A 26,048-nucleotide genomic window follows, 5' to 3' on the forward strand; every position below is an offset into this window, starting at 1 on the left:
AAGGCATTGGACCACATGAAGGGCAGTAATTACAAATTACATTACAAACCCAACAGATGTAGCTCTATCTGCTGGGAAAAAGGTACCGGAATAAAATTTGACTAAACTTTGGGATAAATTAATCCGCTGCCTTGAGAACAGAAGCACATTTTTTATTATGCAGACTCTAGCCAGGATTTAAGTTCTCTGTCATGATTGTTTTCATATTTCTTTGACATCTATTGATTTGGAGGCAGCTGCAAGGCTTTGTCACAAGAGAGAAGAGCAGTCACAATATATTAGCTTGATGGCATAACTCGAATATGAGTAGGAAGGATAGAAACATGACAGGGAGCCACGTGACCGAGCGATGGGTCTCCGACAAAATAAAGAAATTAATTTTTAATAAAAAGCTTTAAAAATACTGCAGCCAAGGCAAGGGGAATGGCAGCACTCGTTCATCACCAACGCTCCAACGCTCACCCACGGGAGGGGAGGGGATCTAGGCTGCTGGTCAGATGGAGCCACGCAGGCTCCATAGGGCCAGCCCCACTGTGGGCTCTGGCCCCATGGCCAAGCTCATCCACAGCAGATCTGAGCCCACCTCCAGCTCAGGGCTCTGCTGCATTCTGCCAAAAATTCTGCAGTAAGTGGGCTGTGGGAGCCCAGAGAGTCTGAGCAGGTTTGGGCAAGGCAGCAGGATTTCCCCCTCTGGGAAAGGCTGACTCTTCAAGGCGGTCTTTAGGGTCAGCCTGAAGAGCGAGGATTCATGGGTCAGGTGTTCCATCACACCATGGGGGAGAAATGAAGCTGGGATGCCCCGTTGCCCCCCTCCTTGCCCCATGTGATCATACAGACAGGCGGACACGCAGACGTAGACACACAAGTGTACAAACACACACACACACAGACATGGCACCATGCTGTCCCCAGGACAGCCCTGCAGGCCGTGGCTCAGCTGCTCCCAGCCCTGCAGCACACACACACCGTGAAGCCACACGTTCACACTTTCACACGTGCCCTGCTCGTAGTGTCACATCTTTTTCTGCCGGATGTGTGCTAAGCGCTCTGCGGGCCCAATCCACCCTCTCACTGAAGCACAGTGGCACAGGGCTGCTCTGCACAGGGACAACATTGGGGAGGAGCCCCTTGACCCAGTGAGGCTGCAATGCATGGCTGGGCAGTGCCAGCAGGTGTTGTGTGCCCCCAACAAGGGAGAGCTCGCAGCTCCTTGGCCCTCGTTCGCTTTCAAAATGAGCGGCCCCAATGCTCCTCTATTTGTTCCTTTATTGGACCTGTGCTTTGCACCGTTTCCTGCTTTATAAATGTGACCTCAGTGTCAAATGTTTTAGAAGCTTTAAAGAAAGGTCATCTCTGTGACGCATCATCACAGGGAGCAAAGGGTGAGGACATACTTGCAGCAATCTCTGTCAGTGCACACAGTGATGCTCCATTCCTCACCAACTCTGGTGTAGGCTGTGGTCCCATAGAGCAGGGTGCTGTGTAGGGCTGCAGGTTCAGAAATCTCCCTGCATTTGTGCACCCACATACACAGACACTCCAGCTGCCCCAGGAAGACAATCTCTCTTTTTCAATAAGGACACACTTACCTGCATGTGATCTTCCGCAGCACAAAGATCTTTCAAAGGGCTGACTCAACACACACAGATGTAACAGGAGATGCAGCAGCACAGCAGTGTTTTCTCTGCACTGTTTGTGCCCACTCTTCTAATCAAGCTTTACCCACTGGCACTGAGACCGACACTTGCTTCACACCAACACATCCTGAAGAAATCAGAGATCTGATTTGCAATACCCAATGGGCAATACCCATCACCTGGGGACAACGTATGGATTTGTCCTCAGAGGAGTGAGAATCCCAAAATCAATGGCAGATTGCTCCGATCCATACCTGCAGATGCTTCATCTGCTATAGACGAGGTATTGACAGCTCTTCATTACACCGACCACCTTGGCTGGGTAATTGCAATGTGGTGTGAGCAGTGCGTGAGGAGCCGGAGACTCAAAACAGAGCTGATGCAGGGCTCTGTAGTGATAGACACAGCCACGCTCGTTGCTTTCAGGTACAGTGAAGCAGTCCTGAACCAAAGCAAACCCTGAAAACAGCAACAGTAAAGAGAGGAGAAATCAGCAAGAAAGAACAGGCGCTAAGGGGGGAAAGTGTAATGAAGGGAAACCCAATATTGACGGATCACGTAGAGCAGAAGGAGATGGGGTAGAAAAAAAGCAGCAGAATGCAGACAGAAATATGTCTGGTGGGGGGGAGGGGGGGCAATGGGAATTTCCATTTGCTGCTAGAGCCTATGGATAAATGGAATGGAATAAAGGGAAGAGCCCCAACGCTGTCTCAAAATGTGATTTCCTGAGCTATTTTCATGCTGTCTGCAAAACATTATCAAAGTATTATCTGCAGAATGCAACAGGGAAGGGAAAAGATCAGTCTGGAAAGGTCTTGGAGCCATTAATAATTTCCTCTGGCAAGAAGGAAACCTGCCCACACCTCCAGCATTGGGAAGAGCAAACAGGCAGCGAAATCCCCGCTGCTCTCTGCCCTGGAGCCAGGTTCTTAACTTTCTGATCACTTTTATTTCAGTTTCTTACACTTCAGCAAAACGCAGCAGAGCTTGACAAATTCATTTTGCAAGAGAAAGTCTGCTGCAACTTGTTTGCCTTTTGTTTTCAAAGTGGGGACGCGGAGGAGAGCGTTCCTGGAAAAAAACCTTACAAATGATGTTAGCAACTCCGCCAGGCTCAGGCTGGGGAGCAGTGCTGGGTGCTGTCAACAGCCCACACCCCGCTGTGCATCCACACGATTCGGGACTCATGGGCTGCAGCACACTGTGCCGTGCTGTGCTATGCCATGGTGTATCATGCTGTGCCGTGCAGTGCTGCTGCAGGTGCCAGCAGTTTCCTAAGTAGGTCATATCAGCAACGAGTGCAGATGTCATAAGATAAGGGTAAAAATCCAAGCAAAAAAGTACAGAAACCATCTGATCCCCAAACTCCACACCCCATGAATACTTAAACACCCTCGGATGTTCCTGGGTGAGAAGCGGTAGCCGCAGAAGAGCTAAGTGCACTTTTCCTCTAAAGCAGTGACTCAGGCGGTTGCTGGTGGCAGAGGCCAAGAGAAATAAGACCACGTCTGCAAGTTTGAGGAAAGCCTCAGAGTAATTCCATAATCATTTTACCTCCAATTTGCAGCTTCTCGTGCTAGAGGGACTGGGAGCAGAAGTTGCAATGTGGATGCAGATGTGGACGCAGATGTGAGGCTGCCAGGTAGAGGGGGAGCCAGGACACATCCTGCCCACACTGTACCCAGCCTCATTCACCCCTCGCGTGGATCCTGTTGGGCTCCCCTTGCTCTCACTCCTGTACAGCACGCAGAGACAGTGGCTGAAGCGCCGCATTGTGCATGCCCAGCACCTTTTACTCACCCACAATCTGTCATTTTGTGCGGTTTTATCATGATTAAATCCCAGATGAACGTACATGGGAAAAGTTCATCCAAACAGATGGGGAACAATGGGTGTTTGAAGGCTGGAGGGCAACAAGTGGTGCTTTCCAAGGGTAGAAAAGTTGGCGTTAAAAGCAGGCAATGCCTCCGGCAGCACAGGACCATGCTGGGTGCAGTGCTCGGGTGCGGGAGCAGCCAGAACTGGGCTGGGAGAGCCACTTTATTTGTGGCAGCAAGTGGCGTGTTTCTGCTCAAAATATAAATAGTGAATGGTTGCGCTAATGAAATGCTTTCTAATGGCAGCTGGGAGACTTTGCTTTTCCCCAGGTAGAAATGCTGGGAATTCAAATAACCAGCAATAGTTTTGCAAATCTCAACCACGTTTATAAGCTATAAACTGTGCAAAATGTGCTGGGCGCCTGAGGAATTTCAGACCCATTTGCAGCTCGTGTACAAGTTCATTTTTTTTTGTCCGTGGCACAAAATGAAGGCAGTAGATGCACACAGGAACCAGAGAGGGCAAAAAACCTCTTAAAGCCTCGTAGCACCAAAACCAGCCATACCCTTCCCACGGGTTTGGGTTTTCCAATGTGACCAGAGTGGAGTAATGAATGGACCAAGGACCTCCATGGGCAGACAGCGTGACCTGGACTACAAGGGTATTCTCTGTGAGTCCATATAAAGTAGAACACACAGATTATCCATGGCCAGAGGAAACCTGCAGGCTGCTGCACAAACCCCAAGAAGGCCTCAGCAACACGGGGTAAACAATTAACACAAATTTCAAATCACTGCACTGTCACCTTAATAGGCAGTGAAGTCAGCTACGATGGGCGTAATAGGATGAGACAGTTTAATTCTTGTTATGACATTAGCTGCAGCCTTGTAAAGCAGCTGAGAATGGCGCAGCGAGGGGCTTGCAGTCACTGCAGGCTGTAGGCCTGGACAGAGCAGGAGCAAATGGCACCCAGGCTCTGGCATAACTCTGGGGATGCGTTCCCTCATCACAGACGGTTGGTACGCTGTGAGAAAGGTCTGTTACGAATAAAGCAGGGCCATTTTACAGCAGTGAGAGCAGCTGGGAAGCTGTGCATGATATCACGTTGTATATCATAAACACACATATCCAGGAGGTGAACTGAACCAATTCTGTTTTCCCAGCATTAAGCTTCAAAAAATTAGAAGTCACCCAGGCTTGAACCTCAGACAGACAGGTAATGAGCCATGACAGCCTTGCACTGGGATGCGCAGGAACGGGCAGGCCGGGCTGGGTGTCAGCCACAGGAACGCGCCTCAGCCCCAAATCTCCGAGCAATGCACCAAGTGCAAGCATGTCACTGTGTGGGGTGGGCTGGGGGCCGAGGGTGGCTGCTCCTGAAGTGGGGCTGCATCCTGGCTGGGAACACAGCCCCGGGCTGGGGAACTGAACCAGCCACTGTGGGGATGCCGTCCTGCTGGGTGACAGGGAGATGTGTTCACGAATGGGGCTTTTTTTAGGTTGGATGTTAGGAACAGGTAGGATATTAGGATAATGGTGGATTAGGTGGATATTAGGAAAAAAATCCTGCTCAGAAAGAGTGATAATGCAGTGGCACAGGCTGCCCAGGGAGGTGGTGAAATTGGTGTCCCTGGAGGTGTTTAAGAACTGCGTAGATGTGGCACTGAGGGACATGCTTAGTGAGCAGTGGTGTGGGCGGGTTGGGGCTGGACTGGGTGATCTCAGAGGTCTTTTTCCAACCTTAATGACTCTATGATTCTTCTATAGTTTTGATATGTTGGAGTGGTTTTGCCCCAGCTTCATTTTGGGCTGCTTGTTTTGGAAACAAGGCCGAGCTGCCAAGCTGCCATGTCATAAAGCACCTTAATTCTGCATGATGGGGTGGGATAATGTCTGGTTGGAGGCTGGCGCTTGGCCTGCTCCCCGCCCGCAGGATGACTAACGTGCGGGGCCTCACCGGCTGCTACTCTCCCCAAAACTCACCTCCAGCTTTCTGGATCTTGCGATGCTAAATTCCTGCAGCGAAATGGGGCTTTCGTGCCTTTATATGGAATTACAAACCTGTGTTAAGCCTTGGAAGATGCTTTTATTGGAAAATGTCGACAGCTGCCAGCTTCCCTAAATCCCAAACCATCATTACACCTTTAGTTGCAGATGAGGGATTTTTCTGGACCTTCCCTCCTGACCCAACAATAAAGGCAACTTGGTCTGAGACTGAAGATTCATTTCTCTCTCCTTGGCAATTATCTCTATTACTGCCTGCAATCCTTCCCAATCTTTCTAAACAACATCCTGCTATTAAAGCCGCTTGGCAAGCATTTAAAGCCCAGGATAAGTTAACCATGCACAAATATCCCACTCAGGGAAGGATCCGGCTATAAAAATAAACAGTTTACATTCTGAAGGGCATGGTTCAGGACGGGCATTCTTCATTTGTGAAGAGAGGTCATCATTGCTGACAATAAAATTATGTAGGACCTGATCCTCCCCCACTGAGCTCAAGAGCAAAATCCCTCATGGTTTCAATGGTGTTTTATGAGGTCAGCTGCTGGGAAAGCCAACATTCCTCAAAGTTGCTGAAAATCTATAATTGGATATACTAAGAAGGCTTTCAAAGGGATGTCAGCTTTGGAGGCTTAGTGCACACCATGCTACAGAGGGGATCCCTGCGCATCACCAGACACACGCAGCCTCAGTGCTGCTTTACAATCTCATCTCCTGCAGTATCTGCAGGGCTGGTGGGGATGTGGAGCTGTGATCCTGCCCATCAGCTGTGTGTAGCTCTACTGTCAAAGCACATTCACCTGGGGAGGGGCATCTGGTGAACCTCGCTGTACCTTGTGTGTCCATGTTTAGTAAAATGAAATGCAGCTTGGTCCTTTGGGACATGATTTGAAAGCATCCCCCAAAAGCCGGTTATTAACTCACGGGCTGAACTTCAAAGTGTTCTTATGCTCCTTTGGAAATGCTCACCAGCAGCTCTTCAGGAGCTGGAAACCTTCCACTTCTCCTTACACGGTATTTTCCTGGCCAATGGGCAGCATTTCCCTTAGGCACTCTGGCAGGAATGGGGCGCTTGGTGTGAGCCCTGGGCTGGGGGCACTGAGGGGCAACTCCAGCCATGCTGCAGCCATCCTCCTGGAGAGCTCGGTGTCCTTCATTTCCCTTTCACTTTGTCAGAGAAAGCCAAAATCCAGCAGAACCTGTGGAAATCACAATGGAGAATTGCTGGTTTGCTGTGCTGACTGAGATTTTAGATAAGTATTTTAAATAAACAACATTAGAGTGACATTCATTTGTTGTGTGAACAAGGCACCACTTTCATCAGGGCAAATCAGAGCAGGTGACAACTCCAGGTTACCTTCTACAGTGTTCTGTGGGAAGCAGGAGATATCAGTGGTACTTGACTACCCTCGTTCGTGCGGTAATCAGTTTATTCCTACTCTATGTAGGGTGTTTGACAAAGAGCTGAGAGCCATTGGAGCTCTCCCTAAGGACTCGTAGAGGACCTTCACTCTGGGAAAAGAGGTGAGTTTTAGTCCAGGTAGCCTAATAGCAATCATATCAATGTTCTGAGATGCTGCGAAGCCACAGCAATAGAAAGGGAGCAGCCAACCTGGCCCAGTGCCATGCATGGCTCGAGGCCAAGGTGCATGCAGAGCCTGGAGGTGAGCACAAACACCTTGGGGTGGTGCTCACCTGGACAAACAGCAGCTGCCTGTCCCTGTGCGGTGCTGGTGGGATGGATGGGGATGGTACTGCTCCCTCCGCCAGCTCCCAGTTTCCCTCATTACCTGCCCTAAGCTCCTCTCAGAGATAAGAAGTTCTTGTGCAAAGCCGCTAATTTAGTCCCAGAAAAGGAGAGAATAAGTCTGGATGCAAAAGGCTGGTGGGATTTCGACAAGATGCATGTTGAGGTTGGGCGACTAGTCTTAATTAGGCCATCTTTGTTTACATTTGATGTTTATCAGCTAATTGGCATGGCAAGGTGTGAGTCACACTGCTTCCCTCTGGCATCAAATCCATTTGCGGGAGAAAAACTGGGAGAACAAATTATCCCAATTATAGGACACCCCACTGTGCTAATTGCCGTCCCAGGGAGGCAGAGCCTCACACCATTGCCGTGCCTGTGCTGCTCCCACCCAGCCCTGCACCCCCAGGCCTGCACCTCACTGCCCAATCCTCTCTGCCACTGCTTTCAGATCAGGGCTGCCTCCTTTATTTTCTCCTTTACTTGTTCTGCCTTGGTGGGGCCACACAGACCACAAGAGACACGTCCCCGTGCCTCCAATGTTGCAGTGCTCATCAGATCAGAGCCTGGAGGTTTGCTGTGGTGGGGCTGGACCTCACCCTCACTGTTGGGGCTCACGGGCAGCATTCAGACCAGCCTGGGCTCTTTCCCCATCCCCACCTTTAAAGATGCTTTTGGATCACCAGCAAGCAGCCTGGTGCCCCGGTCAGTCCTCCCCTTCCTCAGTGCTTGATTGCTGTGATTCTGTGCATACCATGCACTATAAAACTCCACCTTCCTTTCTCTGCCTCCTTCTCTCCCCACCCTCCAGGATGATGCTGTGCCCTCATACCCTTTCAGTCCCTACAGCCTTACCCCTATACACGAAGGGTCCAATGCGCAGGAATGTTTCTTGGCTGCCCTTGAGTTGAATGATGATCCTGGAGGCTTGGAAAAGCCACAAAGCTCAATGCTCTCTGTCTCCCTGTGTCTCTCTTGTCTTCCCTTCTTAGTAGGGGTAACAGATGGCTGAGGCTTTCACCAACAGTCCCGAACACATTGTCACTCCCAACTGAAAGTGAAATATTCAGTGGCATTTAAATTAAATAGACTCTAATGCTTCAGTAATATTAATTACGGTTTCATTCATCCCTGGCCTAATAAATCAACACATAAAGATAGGATGATCCCGTGGCTGGCAGCAAAGCAGGGCTATTCTGCCCTTTGTAAGGTTATGCACACAAAGCCCCCATTCTTACAGGGACATGATGGCCCCTCCAAACATCTGTGCTCAGCACCACTTGAGGAGAAGCCAAAGTGGTAACATTTAAACTTTTCTTGTCCAATTTGTCCACGCATCGGGGCTCAATTCAACAACAACTTTCAGGGAAAATTATAAAAAATGTGTTAAGTGGGCGAAAACTTCCCTCCGCTTTCACTGCCGGTGAGTAGATTTGATTCCAGCAGCGCTGCCCAGAGCTGTGTGCTTCTTACCCCAGCCCCAGCATCCAGGCTCAGGGTGAGGGGCACAGAGGTGCTACGGGAAAACCTTGCCTAAAGGTGGCATTTTGCTGGCTGGGGAGGCCTATAGGCCACAGTTTTTCACACAATTTATTTATTTTTTTTGTGTGTGTATGCATACCACAGGGGAAATAGACTCTGCACTTCACCAACAGCAGGTTTTTTCCCCTCACCGCTATACATATGTAAAAGGAGGCTAATAAAATGGCTGAATAAAAGATCGCTGCTAGTAAATCTTCTGCAGACAAAACCCTCCACTTGTGATGCTTCAAAGCTGCCCAGAGCTACCAGTTTAGCCCAAAAGTCCCAACTCAGTGCCGCTGATTGGAAAATAAAAAGCCCTGTGCATAAAAACTTCACTCCAATTGTTATGCAGTGAATGCAGAGTTTACATACAGCAGCTTTACTTGACCAAGTGACTCCCGAGCACTGCAGTGAAAAGCCGATTGCATTGCAGCTCCGCTCGTCCGGGAAGGCCCTTCTAGAGGAGGTTTCTAAGGAATAAAGGAAGTTGAGATGAGAAATCAGTGCCCTGTCTTGTATGGGCTGGACCAGTTTTAAAACTAAATGCAATGGCAAAACAAGGCACAGAGCTGTGGGGCAAAGCAGCAGGACAGCACGGTTTGGCAGCAGCCTGGGATAGGATGCAGAGGGGCTCACACCGCGTTCCTCTGGGGGTTCCCCATGGAGGCAAGGGCCAATGGGACTGTAAATGCTTTGGCTGCCCTACAAGCACAGCCAGGGGTGCAGTTTCAGCTTGACAGATCCCTGTGGGATGGGGACAGCAGTGTGCCTGTCCAGGGGTGTTTTCTTCCCATGCTTTGATGTAGCAAAAAGCTGGGTCACCCAGCTGGTGTAGAGGGGGAGGGGGACACTGGCACTCTGTCATTGAAACTAGGCTCCCTTCTGCCTCCTCACATCCAAACAGGCACAAGGTCACTTACTCACCGCACTGAAGGCCTGAGAGATGGTGAGGCACCCTCGGGCAGAGCCCCCAAAGTGGGAAGGGATGGGCAGGGCTGTGCTGTGAGCATAGTGCTGGGGGAGCATGGCAGGGAGCTGCAGCTGCTGCTCCCCCCGGGGCTCATCCCTTCCCCATTGGTCCTCACCGTCCACACCAGCCCACTCCTCAAGCTGCCCCTGGAGCTGGGCTGGCAGGGAGCTGCTGGCGGCCCTCAGTGTTCCAGCTGGTCTGAGCCCACTGCAGCAGCTGAGTGGGGAGCGTCCGCTCCTCAGCATGTCCTAGTTCCCATCAGCTGGCTGGGGCTGTTGGAACAGACAGTCGGAGCACGTGTTGCTCCAACCCTGCTTTACCCAGGCCTCCAACTGAGGGGCTTGGGTAAAAACTGGGGCAAGAGCTGCCTGAGAAGGTCTGGGTGCTCCTTCTCTGCCATTCACATAAATCTCAAATGATTCTCTTTCTATCCCTAGTTTGGGAAAATATTTAATATTTCCAGATTCAACAACCAGCATCTGTTTGTGCAAACCAACCTTTTGTCCCACCTGTTTCCAAAAAGCATTCCCTGTGGGTTTCAGGTGCCAAAGCTCTGGGCTATGTATGGATAACTTGCTAAAACCATCATCCAGACTGCATGAACTCTGAACTACACCTCCATGGCCTCTCTACAGACAAGCCTCCTCTCCTTGAGGATACTGAAGATAAACACTCCACCAAGCCTTATCAAACCACTAGATTGGTTTGAATGAATAATGTAGCTAAAACCTTGATAAAAGTTACCAAAATCCCTTAATCAGTGAGGTGTTCACTGCTCACAGAAAAGAAGCAAAACACAGAATTAACCCTTCCTTTCCCAAACAGAGGCCAGCAAACAAATTTCGGTAACACAAGGATCTGCATTTTGGGACCATTAGTGCTGCTTATGATTCCCAAAAATACAACGTGCCATGTTAAGTCATTACCATCCATCCTCAGACATAAACCTTATGCAAGCTGCTATGGCCTAACATGACAATAAGCTGGAAAGCAGTGTGAGCATGGCAGAGATTAGCAGAGAACAATTCACTGGATTTATCTCAAGATACAATTTGTGAACGTTTTTTTTCTTCGTTGCTCAAAACATTCCCTGGTACTTATTTTTAGTAATGACATACATGTTTCCTAGTAAGACATTTTGCATTTAATAGTAATAAGAAATAACATTATCTACTTTTTATGATTGAGGATGAAGGAGTCTATTCTAATAGCCTCAGTTGTCAACACAAGATCCTCCGGTACTACATTTCTTGGTCTCCCTGTTGTAAAAGAACATGCCTATGTAGATATTATTAATTTATCACTGCACAAAACAAAGTTTATGAACACTTAATATTTAATGTACTGTGAATTTAATAATAAAAAATTAAGACCCTACCTTACATCATTTTTTAACTATCTGATTTTTATTCTTCTCATTAGCTCCTTATGGATCTATTCTGAACCAGGGCTTGGGCTTAAAAAGCACTTAGTTGCATAGGCTGAAGAGTAAATACTTCCGCTCTAGACCAGATGAACACAGAGACGACACCATGATGAAATTAAGCACTACGACATTTCTACCACGCATGGAACACAGGGACATAAATATAAATACAAACCTGCAGTGCAATTAGAGCAGCCACCTACACAAGCTGAAGACATGGGTCTTCCTGCCTAGCGAAGACATCAGACAGGAGGGAATTTCATTCACACAGGTTCGATACCACTTCTGTCTGTCTGAGCAGTTTCTTGCATAAATGTGATTCATAAGAAAGTAGTTCTCTAAGCAAAAAAATCAACAGATCTTCCTTGTTATTCTGATTTTCGTTTTCTCAGCACAGTCTGACAGATCTTGTTGTTACCTGTAATCCCTGTGGGTCTTAAAAATAAAGCACGTTGGGGGCTTCAACTCATGAACATGCCATTTGGTTCCAGATGCAATGCCTGGCTCAGTCCCAGCTGAGGATCTCGCTCTGTTATGTCTCAACACACATATGCTTACGGTATATGATTCTGCTCCTACAGTAGGATTCATTCTAGATTTCAAGTACAGAACATGACTCATACTCCTTTCTTTCTTTACATTTGTATTATCTAGCCTAGCTGCTGAGGGTTTAGTCAGAAGAATAATTAATGTTTAGTTGATAATCTGAATCCCAACAGCTCATCCCAGACAATGTTCCTTGACAGCAAATCCTACACCACAGAGATTAAGGGACAAATTTGCAAATGTCAGAAGGCAAAGACTGCATGCAGAAATGCAGCACATTCACTAGCGCACCCCACACAATCCACCCTGCACCGGCAGCAACACAGCCACGATTTGGCATGGCTGTATATAGCAGTCATGCATTTAGGAATGTGGGTCGCCAGGCATGTATTTAGCTGGACATTTGTACATGCAAATATCCATCCCAACATGTGTGTGCCTCTCAGGGTATGCACATCCCACAACCCAAAGCAGTAGAGCAAAAATAGAGAGGCAGTGGCTGGAACAAAAATAGAGAAGAAGCCTTCATCTTGTTAAAAACCTGGCACCAATCTCACTTTTTTTTTTTTTTTTTTCCAAATGAGACAAAAGACAAATGTTCTCCAACAAAAGATAAACAACAAATAACAGAGATGGAATATTGATGTGCCCGAGTATGGGAAAGAAGCAAGATGAGCCAGAAAGGGAAAACCAACAGCAGAGCTCATGCCTTGCCCGTGATCGATCCAAGCAGAGCGTGCTGCTAGGAGTGACCCTGAGATGAATGTGCATGGGGAAAGAAAGGAGAGGTGACACTATCCAAGAACAGCAGACTTAGAAAACTATCAGGAAGGGATTTGGTGTAGAAAAAACAAGTTGTTAGAAATGGAAGAGAAAAGGAAAAACAGGGCATGAAAACCACCACATGTCCCCAAGCCCACTTTGGAAGGAAGGAGAGGAAGACTTGTTTCTTCCGCTGAGACTTGAATCTGATGCACTGGTCAGTGAAAAACAGCTGAAGCTCAGCTACCTCTTGCCTTCAGCCAACTCCCCCCAAAGAAGGCACCCTGGACATGTGGACAGACGGCAGGCTGCAGGGAGCAAGAGGAGTTGAGGGAGACCTTTGTGAGTTTGACCTTGGAGGAGTCCCACGTTTGGGATCTGTCCTGTTTTCTTTTTGTGGAATGGTCAGAATCTAGCATCTGAATGCAACAGTTCCTGAGGTGTTTTTGCAGGAGAATGGGTGGTGGATGTTGGCGTAGCACCCACAGATGCTTTAGTCCAGAGGAAATGAGGAACTATGCACCTGCCCATGGGGCTGCAGGTGGGCATAGCCTGCCATTCCTGCTGGCCTGGAGGTACCTTGCTGCTCTAGCACCTCAGTAGCAGCACAGCAGCTACCAGAGGGAGATGATTTCAGGGAATAAATAGACTCAGTGGCAATGTGATGCTATGGTGGCTGTCATCACCTGGAATGTCACAAACCACCCACCACCATATCACACCATTGGTCCCTGCTCCGTTCCTCGCTGTTACTCTGCATGCCTCCTGTGCAGCCCTGCCAGGGAACCATCCTCACAGGTCAGGGCTGGTGTGAAAAGGGGTTTTCTTCTCACAGTCTGTGTGCTGCGAAAGAAAATTATTCTCTTCCTCCCCTCTCCTCTCCAGGCAACAGGACAGCCCCTTGCAAACTTGTCAGTGACCTTTTTGTTACAGGTGGCTCTCAGTGCAACACCTAGGGGACAGAGTTGCAAAATACCATTAGGTTCAAACCTCTAAGTAAGTAAACAGCTCTACCAAATACAAAGAATTGTATCTTGGCTCCCTCACTGAAATAAATAAGAGATGCTTTCTCATGCTCTGCTGTTCTTGGAGCCTAAGTCTGTTGCAGTAAACGACCACAATGCTTGAAACACAGAGCAACACCTATTCACTGAGGCTTAGACCAGGTTTGATCATCTGCCTGGGTTGCTTTGAGTGTGGCTAGCCATCCCTCTGTCCCCAGCTAGATGCTTTACTCCTTCACAGCCCTCTAACTGCATGAGTATCTAATCTCCCTCCCACTCAATAAACATCCTATCACACATACAGGAGAACACACAAAACCTTGATGTAAGGACTAAGGACTGAAGGTCAAGTGTCCTAAGCAAGTGCCTGCTCCTTGAAACCACTGTGATTAAAGTGCTGCCATATGAAATTTCAGTATACATGTGTGTAACTGCTTCCTGCAAGCGTCTGTTAAAAATCAAGCTGGATCCTTTAATTGCAAGGTTGGTGAAAGCTACTTTGTAATTTGCAGAGGGTTTGTGTAATGCATGTACATATTTAGTGAGGAGTAATGAACCCTCCTTCACCTCCCATCCAATGAAGCATTAGCACCACCAGTTGGTCATCGAGCCTGAATAACACTCAGTCCAAAGTGCAGCAACAACACAAGAGCTTTGTTGGGGCTCTCAAGAGCAATGTGTTGTGTCATCCAGATGTACTGCTTGGTTGACCTGAAGTTGAGGCAAGTCACATTAAAACTGCGTAGGTGCATTTCTTCCTGGGTTTGTTGACTGCACATGATGTGTTCCAGCTTGAAATTTAAAACATGCCAGTTAGAGAATTAGGAAACTCTGAAGGGTCTGCTCTTTCCTATAATTACAGATTGAATAAACAGGAATTGTTTTCCTTTTTCCTGCTTCTCTGCCTCTGCTTCTCTCTTCCCCTTTGCTTGCTCATGGGCAGTGTGCAGGCATTTCATAGTACCTGTAGAGATCTCAAGTGTCATTCTTACCTGTGCTAAGGCTCCTGGCATTGCCTCAGGATTGTGGATGAAGTACCTTTACATCTACTTTGCACTTCTTTTTGGTGATGGGCACAATCCAAGAAGGTCCTAGAGTAAAGGAGAACCAGGATCATCATATCTGCAGCATCTCAACCACCAATTCATGGGGTTATCTGGGCTGGCTGAGGTGGAGAAAGGATGGCAACCAGGAACAATTCCTCCTAATAAACAAAACAGAGTGTTAGTTCAGTGCATGCAAGGAGGGAAACTCTACAATGTGTCCCTTCACAAATAAAGCCATCTTAGGCCCCTAAGCAATGACATTAGTATCCAGCCCATGGCACCAGATGGATCAGTACATGGTGGTGCTTTGCTGCATCTCATCTGGCTCCTTTCAGCTCATGTCCCTGCTGCCCTCCCTGCTTGGGATGGTACCTGGTGGTGGCACCTGAGGCTGTACAGGCTAATGCACTATGGCAGGGTTATCTCTCTCAGAACAGGCATGTCTGACAAAAAAGCAACGCCCTGGACATTTTGAGTTGTTAATATTTTTTAATTAATCTTGTTTACAGGTGGGTGCAAGAATCTCAGCAATGCCTTTGGCCTCCCTATGCCACCTAATAGAAAGCAAGAGGTGGCCCATGTCAGCCCAGGACATTACCATCACTTTGAAGGACCCCTGAAGGACAAAGGTCTTGGTGGGCCAGGCAGGTGAGAGAAGGACAAAAGGACAAGGAATCTATTTTTTCTGTCAGAAAAGTTTTGATACTCTTTGTGGCACACCTGCTGCTTGCTTTATGAAATACTCTCCATGTTCACGCTTGATACACTTGTACAAATAAATACACCACAAAATCTTTTTTGTTTCCTCTTTGAATTTGCTTTCACATCCCCTTCTTCCTCAGTTGAAACGAGTTTTGATTTGAGGATATTCCCTTGAAAACATACACAATAGCTGAACAAAAATCATCTGTGATGTCATCACTTTGTAAGATATTGTCAAGAGTCAAAATGTATAGCCAAAATACTACTGTTCTCAGCATGGCATTGTATCTGATGCTGGCACAAAGTCTACCCAAAACGAGGAGTTTGCTCATGGGAGCAACACCAGAGCTCCTCACCTGAGCATGCGCTGGCGGCATCCAAGCCCTGCCTCTGCAGTAGGTACAGGGTTTGAAAAGATTTTCTTTCGAGAGCTTATTAAAATTGAAAAATTACGCAGCCCATTGCCAAGTTGTTTCTCCCAGGTTGTACAGTGCTCAGATAGCATATCATTTCCATAGCTGAGCTCTTGGCCACGCAGCCTGTTCCTGTGAAGAGGCTGGGCAATCTTCAGTGCTGTGCCGTGCTCAGAAGTGCCGCTCAGACTGTAAATATTATATGCTGCTGCAAGAACATTTGAATGGTAATACTCAAGCAATTACTTTCCTTTCAAGATCATTAAACACAAATCTGACTTGTATTTTAATAGGACTGCCAATGTATTTAATGGGGGGCAGTAAAGGGTAGTTTTTTTCTAATGGATGAATGTTTATATTATTATCCACTCTGAGAGAGCACATTAGGAGGAGACTGGATAACGCTCATGTGTTTTGCCTCAGTCCCTTTTGCCCAGTATTCATTTCCCCCCTCCCTCCCCCTGCCCAGTTTTGCATCTTATAATCTTATGGCAAAACTGCATCCATAATAAAATCCACCACCACACTTTGCTTATTAGACACAAAAGGTCATAGAGACACTTTCCTTCCCTGCTAACTTCAGGGAAGGTTTTGCGTTTACTTCAGAGCAAGTGTAGCTCCACACTGCAGGAATGTCCTACCTGTGCTCTGCATCCAGGGTGGAAAGACATATTTCTGTGAGGTCAGTGCTTCCTTGTCAGAGTGCATCCATCCATGAAGGTTTGCTGGTTGAACCTGCATTCAGTGAGCCACCTGTACGCCCACTACAATGTTTAGGGTGTAAAACTTGATGTCTCCCTGGGAAGTAATGATGAGCAGAGGTTACTACAAGGGTACCAGGCAAAATTTGGTAGAGTTTATAGGTGTGCATTGTAAATGTTGTGATAAAGAACATCAGGAAGGTGGCTTTAAATCCAGAGTTCATTGAAAGAAGCTCAAGAGTCTAAAGACAAAGCAAGGGAGAAGGCTTTACAATGCTTTCCATTCCAATGAATGGCAGCTAAAAGTCCAACTAGGAGCCACTGCAGGACTGCATTTATAACCAGGACTTAACACAGTAATAAGTGCAGTGATAATGGTAGGAGCTTGGAATGGTTTCTGACAGTTGCAAGCAGTAATAATGCAGATGAACACTGCCAACTAACACTGCCTCACCTGAGGGCTGGAGAAAACCCACTGTATCGACATACCTCACTTTACCATCAGCATGGAGTGGCTCTGCTGCGGCACCAGGGCTTGCTTGCCAAGAGCTTCTCCCAGGCTTTTTCCAGCAAAGCTCCCCCTTAGAGGCACCACACACCTGCAAGGGCAGACAGACTTGTAGAGCACCATAGACAGAATACAGAACGTTCTCAGAGATGAGCACAAATCCAGAACTGTACGGCTCGCATCCCTCCTCAGAGAGGTATTGTAGACCCATAGTTTCTGCATTTGGGACCATTATTATAGAAAACTGTTGACATTTTCTGGGCTAAGGACGCTTATTTGGAATTCATGGATAATTTAGTCCTCTTGGCTTGCAGAAATAGTTTGATATACTCTTTAAATAAGCATATGAAGAGATTGATGCATGTTGTCTGTGGGTTCAGATGTTCTGAAAAGTGACATTTCTGTATGGCAAAGAATAAGGCTTAAAAGGGGATATTATTTATAAAAGCACCAGCATGCACAAGCAGTGTTTATTTACCATTTAAATGCCTCATTTCTGTTCTGGCTGTCTGTGCTATAATTTGCACAGGCACTTAAACTTGAGTATAAATAAATGCACAGAAGTAGCGTTTATGCAGAGTTAAGATGAGGAAATCAAGCGCTAAAAGATGGAGGCTGCTCCTGCACCGCTGTTCAGCCATCTTACCCCCTTTGGCTTCTGCTGAAGTCTCCTTTAGCAGCAAGCACGAAGCCATCCATGCTTGAAGGGCTTGCTCAAGCTGCCAGGCTGAAGACATGGCTGTGGCTCAGAGAGCCAAACGCTGGCTGGCATTTCACCCCTACACATTGGAAATGCACAGGAAGGCTGCAATGAGAGATCTCACGCAACTTGCCAAGAGCCTCAGGTTGGGAATGTCTTCCTCACCTCACCTTTAGGCAAAGTGAGACCTGCTCAAATAGAAGAAACAAAGACACCCACCATTAACTTAATGTGTCTATTAGACTTGTTGGAGAAGTTGCATCTTTTTTTGCTGTTAGAGGAAACCTCTCACTTGAGCATGAGAACAGGCAGTAGGATGAGAAATGGGTGTAAGGACAGGTTATGCCACTTACCTTACCACACCTGTTCTGTGTCAGTCAATGGGGAACATGCCCTCCCTAACTTGTTTGGTCAACACAGGCCACGAGCTGCACCCTGCAGGGACAGTGGTAGCAAACTGCTGGGCAGAAAGCGCCCATCACACCCCTCATGGAACACACAGCTTCTCCAGAGAGTCCTGTGAAGCACTGCCAGACGAAATGAGACAGAGCTGAGTGTGCACCAATATCTGGTATGGCAGAGACCTTCAGAAGAAGCCACGTATGGAAAATACACCTTCGTTGCTTCTGCTTTGATTGCATCCAAGAAGAAAGCCTGTGAACAGCAAGATGCCCGGGGTGAACCATTTTGACATGGAGAGGAGATGCTGTTTGTGGTCTGCCCTGGTACAAAAAGCAGGGATTGCAAAGCATCAGTGCTATGCTGCTTGTTGGGACTCCTTGATGAGGAGGCATGCTTATCTTTCCTAGATCATGCTTTTCTGGTAAGATCAGTACAGGATCACCCAACTTACATATTGACAATGCAAAAGCATTATCTTGCATCTCGCTTCACTGCAGGGAATTCTAACAACACACAGTTGTTCATTTTGCAACTGTGAGACCATGCCTCTTCCTGCACAGAGTGCATGAAGCAGCACGTGGGCAGCCTGCAGGGTTACAGCAGGCAGCAGTGTTGAGCTCCCTGCTGCTGCATGGGGACCTGGATTCCACACAGCATGGGAACGAGGGTGCAAAGCTCCCAGAGCTTTCACAGCCCTGGTCCTGCCCATGAACAGCAGTGTGAAAGCTGTGTGTGTCACTCCTTGGCCAGCTCCCACTAGCTGCCACAATTACAAGATATTTGTGAGGGAAAGATAAGTCATCTTAAATGACCAATGGGAAATATCAGGTTATTATTCCTCCCTTGCTTCCCTAACAACCTTCAAGCTTTGCCCACAGCAGTGCGTTTGTTCACAGTCATATTCTGATTTACTGACAGTGGGCTTTGGGAACAGCCCCTGTCATTACTGACAGCCATGGTAAGTAGCCTATTGACTTCAGAAGGTGGGGAATTTCACCCCTTCTATGCGCATGTGTGTATATGAGTGCCTTTTGAAAAGCACTAGGCATACATTAATGCTAATAACTAAGACCGCTGTTCCTTTGCCTGTGTCTGATAGGCAGCAGGCAGAGTGTGAACTGCTCTATGTATCAATTAAATGAAAAATAAATAATAGGGAGAAAGTAATATCTTTAACAGTGTATTCACTGGCACATACATATTTATTAGACTGCAAATGCAATGCTGCTCATATTGTTTATGTTCATCATGAAGCCCTGGAGTCATTTATGGTATCATGGTTTAAATTATGAAAGTCAGATGCAGTAGCATGGCCATATTCCTCAAACCAGGCTTGCTGAGAAACCTCTGCTTTTTATTTTTGATCTCATTCACACATTTGATCCATTATTGGTGCGAATCTTGCGTGGAACACAATTCCAATCTAAGAGAACAAAATCAATTTCTAGACTTTGTTTTTTTCAGATTGCCACCTCCCATCTTTAAAAACAAGCCAAGTGAAGGCAGGGTTCTTTCAATGAAGAATCAGGAAGCACAGCAAAAGTGTGTGCAATTTGCTAGATATATCAGTAGCAAGGAGACTGTCTCTTAAAACGTGGTAAAATATGTAAACTCTGCCTAGGGATAATATTTACCTAGATTGACAGCGATTGGGGTAAAAAGCACTCAAGATAAGTGGCTCTTTAGCCAACTTTAATTTGTTGATGGATAGATTGATGGGAGGATGGTCAAAGGCATGACAACATAACTCTCTGTAATGGAGATATCCTGTCTACTGGAGTTTGTAGTACCATTTTGTCTAATTATTTGTGATCCAAACTTTGCTCCCAGTGAGACGAGTTGTCATTTCTTTTCTTTAAATGGAAATATGAGGAGGTAGAATCAAGAATAATTAGAGCAGAGGATGCTTACATCTTCTGCAGTCAAGAGTACATACAGAATCATGCCCAGTGGTTAAAGATAGTTTACTATATTAATTGAAATAGTTGTGCATTCTGTTACGCAGTTTGTATGAGAACAGATGGCCCATTTCACAAATTAAGCCTTGTCTTTTTACATTGTTTCAACAAAGTAAGGGTGAATGAAAGCTGCTATTGCACATGATCTCATGTAGCATTGGTACAGGCTATGCTTTTCTTGTGCAGGTTAGTGGGAAAGCAAGAAAATCAATCAGAGGTGAATGCTTGCAAAGCATCCTGAGGAACCACAGAAATATTCTCCCACTGTTACTGTGTGTACCACAAAAGCAAAACCTGCCAATCAAGCAGCACAAACTGATGTCTCAGGTTTTCTAATCTAACTGAAAAACACATGCTCTGGGACTAGCAATAGAAGAGCAAATACCAGTAGCTGCTGCCCTAGCCAGGGAGGCACTGGCCCCAGCATAACCAAGGGCATGCATGAGGCTGCTCTAAGTTGACAAAGCCAATCTAACATTAGTTTTCTGGGGATGGAGAACCTGCAGTGCCTGAAAACTCAGTTTTCTCCCTTAGTTTCCCAAAATTTGAGTCGTCCAAAATTAGGGCTGGTAACTGGGAGCTGTCAACTCCTCTGAGTGCAACAAGATGGGGTAACTGCAGGCATGACCCTACCCAGCACACTGCTGCATGCTTTGGATCAGCCTCAGCTACACAACAAGCACATATGTTGCCACAGGAAATTTAATGTGGAAGGAAACTAGCCTAGATGGTAGTTTATAGTTCTTTTCAGCAGGACTGCATGAAGCTAATGACACAGAAGGCCATTTGGGTTAAATTGTGAAACTGAAAGATGCAGCACCTGCTTTTATGCTTCACAAGTTACTGAAATACTTCCTTTCTAAAATGCAATGTAAATGACAATATAAAAAAAGCCCTCTACAATGTCATTGTCAAGATTATTAAGGCAGGGTTCATCAGCACACTGAAAAATGAAAAAACGATATGAGAAACAGAAAACATCATTATTCCATTTCTAAACCCTTGGCGCATCCATATCTGTGTCGATTCATCGCACTCCTGTTCTCTCCATGTAAAAAAGGGGATAGTGATAGGTTTTAGACAAGAGAGATGAAAATGATCCAAAAGCATGGAAGAACTTCCATGTGAGAAGAAAGCAAAAAGCATCTATCTGTCCTGAAAAAGATTCCCAAGGGGAGAAACATGTCAGAGGTGTGGAGGGGGCAAATGAAGACATGAAGTACTTTAGCAGATGGACGAGAGGGGTTTAGAAACAAAGAAAAGTGCCCAGTTCCACTGGAATCAAACACTTCTGGGGCTGGTGTGCAGCGCATCCTCATCCCCAGCGCTCATCACCTTGGGCAGTGGGTATGGGTGGGAACATGGTGCCCCAGATCAGGGTTAGGGGGAGCCCCCAGCTCAGCTGCCAGGATTTCAAAGGAGCCTTTTTGTCATGGACGCAGCACACACAATTCAAACACTGCATTTATTCTCTAAAATCTTCCCTCACTGTTCTTCAAATGAAACAAAAAGCCCTGACTTAAGCAAAAAAATTTTACCAGTGGAAAGGGAGCATTGCCAGAGACCATGAACCCCTGTAGAGATTTTACTTTTGCTATTGATTTTATGCGTGAGATGCTTAGCGACTCTGATAATATCTGACAGTAGAAGAAGCCAGAGAGAGAACAGAAAGGTTAATACAGCAACAATGTCACCAGGAAAACTGGTAAGATTTTCAGAAATTATGGCTCTAAATCTGACTGAAATACCTCACTGTTTGTGAAGCTGACGAGTGTTTTGACAAAAACATCTCCCTCCCTTTGAGGAATTTTAATTTCTTACTGTGATTTTTGCAAGATAAAATGGGATATAATAGCTATAAATGCTTCAGAAAGGGAAAAATGGAAATGGCAGAAATCGAAGTGGTTAACTGAGGTCTTCGCGGGGAAAGTACTCTTATTTCCTATTGTGCTAACAGCTTGCTTGTAACTCTGGAGGCACTGGTATTAATGTGTTGAAAAACCTCATCCAAAAATAGTTTTTGAATAAAGAGGTCTCTGAATAACAGCACTGCTCCTCTGGGACAGCACAAACCAGAAGGCAAGGGGATGGGCACAGCGCAGCCTCAGCTTCTCTGGGACTTTGGAAGACGTGCAGCCAGTCCTGCCCTCCCCAACAAGCCCTGCCAAGTGAGGCTGCCCTTGGAACACATCTGCCCACCCAAGACAAAATGAGGAGAGAGCCAAATGTGCTCTAGAAGAATCTCCCTTCCAAGGGTAATGTGCTTTTAAAAATGAGTGGAACAACTGAAAGCCTGTCTGGTGTTTGGATCCTCTGTTTGGTGGCCATCCTGAAGTAACAGATGCTTTGCACTGAGTAAGGGTTTGAATTTGGTAATGCTGTGGCCCAGACTGCTCAGGGAGGTGTCTCTGTCCTTAAAGGTTTTCAAGAAACGTGGAGATGTGGCAGTGAGGGACGTAGTTCAATGGGCATGGTGGGGAATGTGTTGATCTCTAAGGTCCCTTCCAACTCGCACGATACTATGATACTATGATGATGATGATGACTGTTGAACAAGATGATCTTACCGGTCCTTCCAATCTTAACGATTCTACAGTTCTATGAATTCATGTCTGTCTCTTCCTGGTAAGCACTCCTTATTTAAGGGTCTTCAACATAAAGCATGATAAGCTGCTGCCTGTTAAAAGTGTAGGTCTGGACAGATCTGAAGTCAGAGCATGAGCCCAGAGTTTGCAGTTCCAGCTGGGTAATGTCAGGATCTCAAGAGAGGCAAGGCAGGTTTGAGGATTTGCCCTTCTGTTCAGACAACTCCTCACCAGGCATGGTCTAGACAGCATGGATCTGATACTGGGTCTTACACTCATGGTCTGGCCCCGAAAAACAAGGAGGTAACAGGACTGACCTGTGCTGAACTACTGCTGCACTAAGGCTTTCCCCAGGTGTCTAGGTCTCAGGCATTTGAACAATGCATTAGAAGCACTTATTCATTAAAATACACAATTACTTGAGAATTGTATATCTAGAGACTAAAATGTCTTTAATGTTTAGTTCAGCAAGACTTCCCCCTGTAACTGCAACCCACTCTATCAAGGCATGTACTATAGCTATTACAGAGTTAGAGAACCAAAAAAAGCACATTTGAAGTGACTGCACGAAAAAAGTGAATGGGGGTGAAATATAATTAGCTGAGGCAAGGACAAGTAGGTAAGTCTCCACAGTCATAATTTATGTGGGATATTGTTATAGTTATTACCATGCAATTTAACAGGAATACACCAGAGCAATTTTCATATCTTAAAACATGCAGAAGCACTCTCATATGTATGAGAAAAGTCTCAGAACTCAAATCATCCAAAATAATCAAGAAAGTTATTATCATAAACAGCACAATTAACACAGGGATCACAAGGGATCGGTCTCCAGTTTTGATAATCTTAAGAGAAAGTGAAAGCAATATTAAAACTTCTGTGTAGGAATGGGAGCTATGTTCACATGGTTGTGCGCATCACCAGCACTCTCCAGCTGGTAAGTCCCTTCTCTACTTTTCTTTGAGAATTGAAGAAGCAACAAAATTAATAGATTTGAGTCACTGGAGGATACACACAGTGATGAAAAACACTTGGACTGACCTCATATGAGACTCATATGAGTCTTCTTTGAAGCAGGGAAGAAAGTTTTCAGTTGCTGCACATGGGAAGGAGAAGGCATGGAAACCATGGGCTCAAGTTTCTGGAGATTTTATCTGTAAAAAGAAAAATGCTGCTGCTTTACGAGCGTCTGTACTGCCATCCATAATTAATTTACGGGCTTCTTTCTAATGATGCCGTCAATATAGTATTGCTCTCATCAGCCATATAAATTATTTTGACCAGTAACATGGAACACAGTGCCACCATTTCAACAAAAGACATGTCATTTTAATTCTCACTTAAATTGCTGAAAATTAGCCACTGTCCATTAGTTATCAACAATATCCAAATGTAAGCTGTTGTAATCATATGCTAAAATGAAATCACCACCAACACTCAGGACCACCTGAAAAAAAATCTCTTTCCCACACTGATCAAGTTCTTATCCCCATCTGAAGGTTTTTTCTCTTCTGTTCTTGTACTCATGTTTGCCCAGTGTGCTTTCAACTCAGTACGCAGCAGGACCTCATCACTGCCTACCCGAGGTGAATAGCTTGTGTGTATACGTGTACATACACAACATATACAGTTTAGAAGAAAAAAAATTCTTTTAGGGGAGCATGAGGACAGGCTGCAAATTCTCCTGAGGTTTTGGTGTTGTCTTTAAAAATCTGTTTCTCATGTATAAAAATGCTGTCCCAGATCTAAATCTGAAGTGAGCGCTTCAGATGAAGTTGAAAAGTACCGCAGCTGTCAGTGCCATTTCTGGCATTTCTATATCACAGAATCATTCTCTGTCTCCTGGCCATGCACTCAGATAGGAACAAATATCCAGATAATGCACAGCAGTAGCTTTATAATTTCCATGTTGAGCCCAGAGGTGAGTTTGGAGCCTCTTGGATTTAGGGCAGCAAGCCTCGTTACTCCAAATCTGCCTTCCCAGCAAATAACTCTCTGCAATTGTAAGAATCCAACAAACCACCCTCTCTAAATTAAGGCTTACGCATGTTTGTTTAGACTCGTATATGCTTCAGACAAAGAGAATCCATTATGTTATTCTAGGGTTTTGCTTTATTTTATTTTATTTTATTTTATTTTATTTTATTTTATTTTATTTTATTTTTTAAAATCTACTGCTGTGCCAGTCCACATCTGTAAAAATCTTCTTCCCCATTTGCTGAATCATGCCTGGAATCCATATTAGAAGTCAAGTGTGAAAATAAATAAATAAATAACAGGAGGGGAAGATGTGCTACAGGCAGCTGTTGTTGCTTATGCCCTTTCTTTTCCAGAAATAAAAGTCACACAAAAACTTAAGATCTTGCTAGGCCTGTATTCCTTACTGTCAGCATTACCTCCCTTCTGATCTGTTAAAGGGCAAATGTTTTCCTAGCAACAGCATTAACCCATCTGCAAGGGTTTGGAAATAGGCCTTTTGTCTTTCCCATAGCTGACAACACATTGTGCTATTCCTTCATGCCCATGGTTTGGAGTGTCCTTTCTTTAGCACTAGGTCCTATTTAACTCCAAAGAAGAACAGAGGAACAGTAAATCTTGACACTCTCTGGAATGTTTGTTCTGTTCTAACCCAGGCAAAGTGACAGAGCAAGGGAAGAGGTACTGAGAGCACTTCTGAGGCAAATTACAAATGCTACTACAGAAAGTTGTATAAGCCAGTATTAATCTGAGTACGTTGGAGTATTCTTACATGATCTCATATCAATAATTAGGCTGCTAATTGATGAGCCACTTAGCTTTGTCTCAGTAAGATATCCCAGTTTTTAATCATTGTGCAACGCTCCTTGAATAGAAAGCAAGACAGGCAAGCATAATCCCAATACAAAAGATCTACAGTCTGTTTTGTATATTAAAAGTAAATAAATAAAGATCTAAATACGTTTTGTAGCAACACCTAAAATGTTTAATGTATGTATTGTTTTAGATTCTAGACCAAATCTAATTCTATTCCTTTTTCACAGACCACCAACTCCATAACCTTATTTACTTTCATCACTGTGAGGAACCAACACGCTTCTCTGCATCTCCCAGTACACTCCTAGCCAGACAGCTGAAGCCAGCACCTAGTGGCACTATTTCCCTCCCTTATTAGCAATGCAATAAGCATATTTTCAGATAATTGGGTTTCAGGAGCCACATGCTCCTGTCTCTGGCTGAACAGAACTAACTTCATCACACTTGCTGATGAAGAACTATTGCCGTATAATGCAGAATCACAGAATCTTAGGGGTTGGAAGGAACCTCTGGAGATCATTCAGTACAACCCTCTGCTAAAACAGTTTCCCTACAGAATATAGCCTGTTGAAGAACTGACCAGGGACTCAGCAATACTGGGAAGGAGCAAATTTCTAACAACAACGATACAAACTTTTTTGTAAATTGCTCTGATTTCCACACTGTGGTTGGCTGATCACGTGACATTCTTGAAATCCTAGCAAACAGTCCTCAAACCACATAGGAAAGCACTAAACAGCAACATACATATGAACCTGCCAGTTCTGTACAACATGCCCCTCGACAGAAACTCCTCGTG

The 26,048-nt window shown here is 45.6% G+C and overlaps 1 protein-coding gene across 4 annotated transcripts in view; it reads right to left on the bottom strand.

The window, feature by feature from the left end:
• PAX6 (paired box 6) overlaps positions 1 to 1,635 on the bottom strand; it is a 25,572-nt gene extending 23,937 nt beyond the window's left edge. For all 4 annotated transcript variants that reach the window (XM_072337285.1, XM_072337283.1, XM_072337282.1 and 1 more), the window contains exon 1: positions 1,590 to 1,635. The gene's annotated coding sequence lies outside the window, so the exon portion shown is untranslated. The remainder of the gene's footprint in view (positions 1 to 1,589) is intronic.
• Positions 1,636 to 26,048: the final 24,413 nt, after the last annotated feature.

This window comes from Excalfactoria chinensis, chromosome 5, assembly GCF_039878825.1.
Source record: "Excalfactoria chinensis isolate bCotChi1 chromosome 5, bCotChi1.hap2, whole genome shotgun sequence".
Classification (NCBI taxonomy): Eukaryota; Metazoa; Chordata; class Aves; order Galliformes; family Phasianidae; genus Excalfactoria; species Excalfactoria chinensis.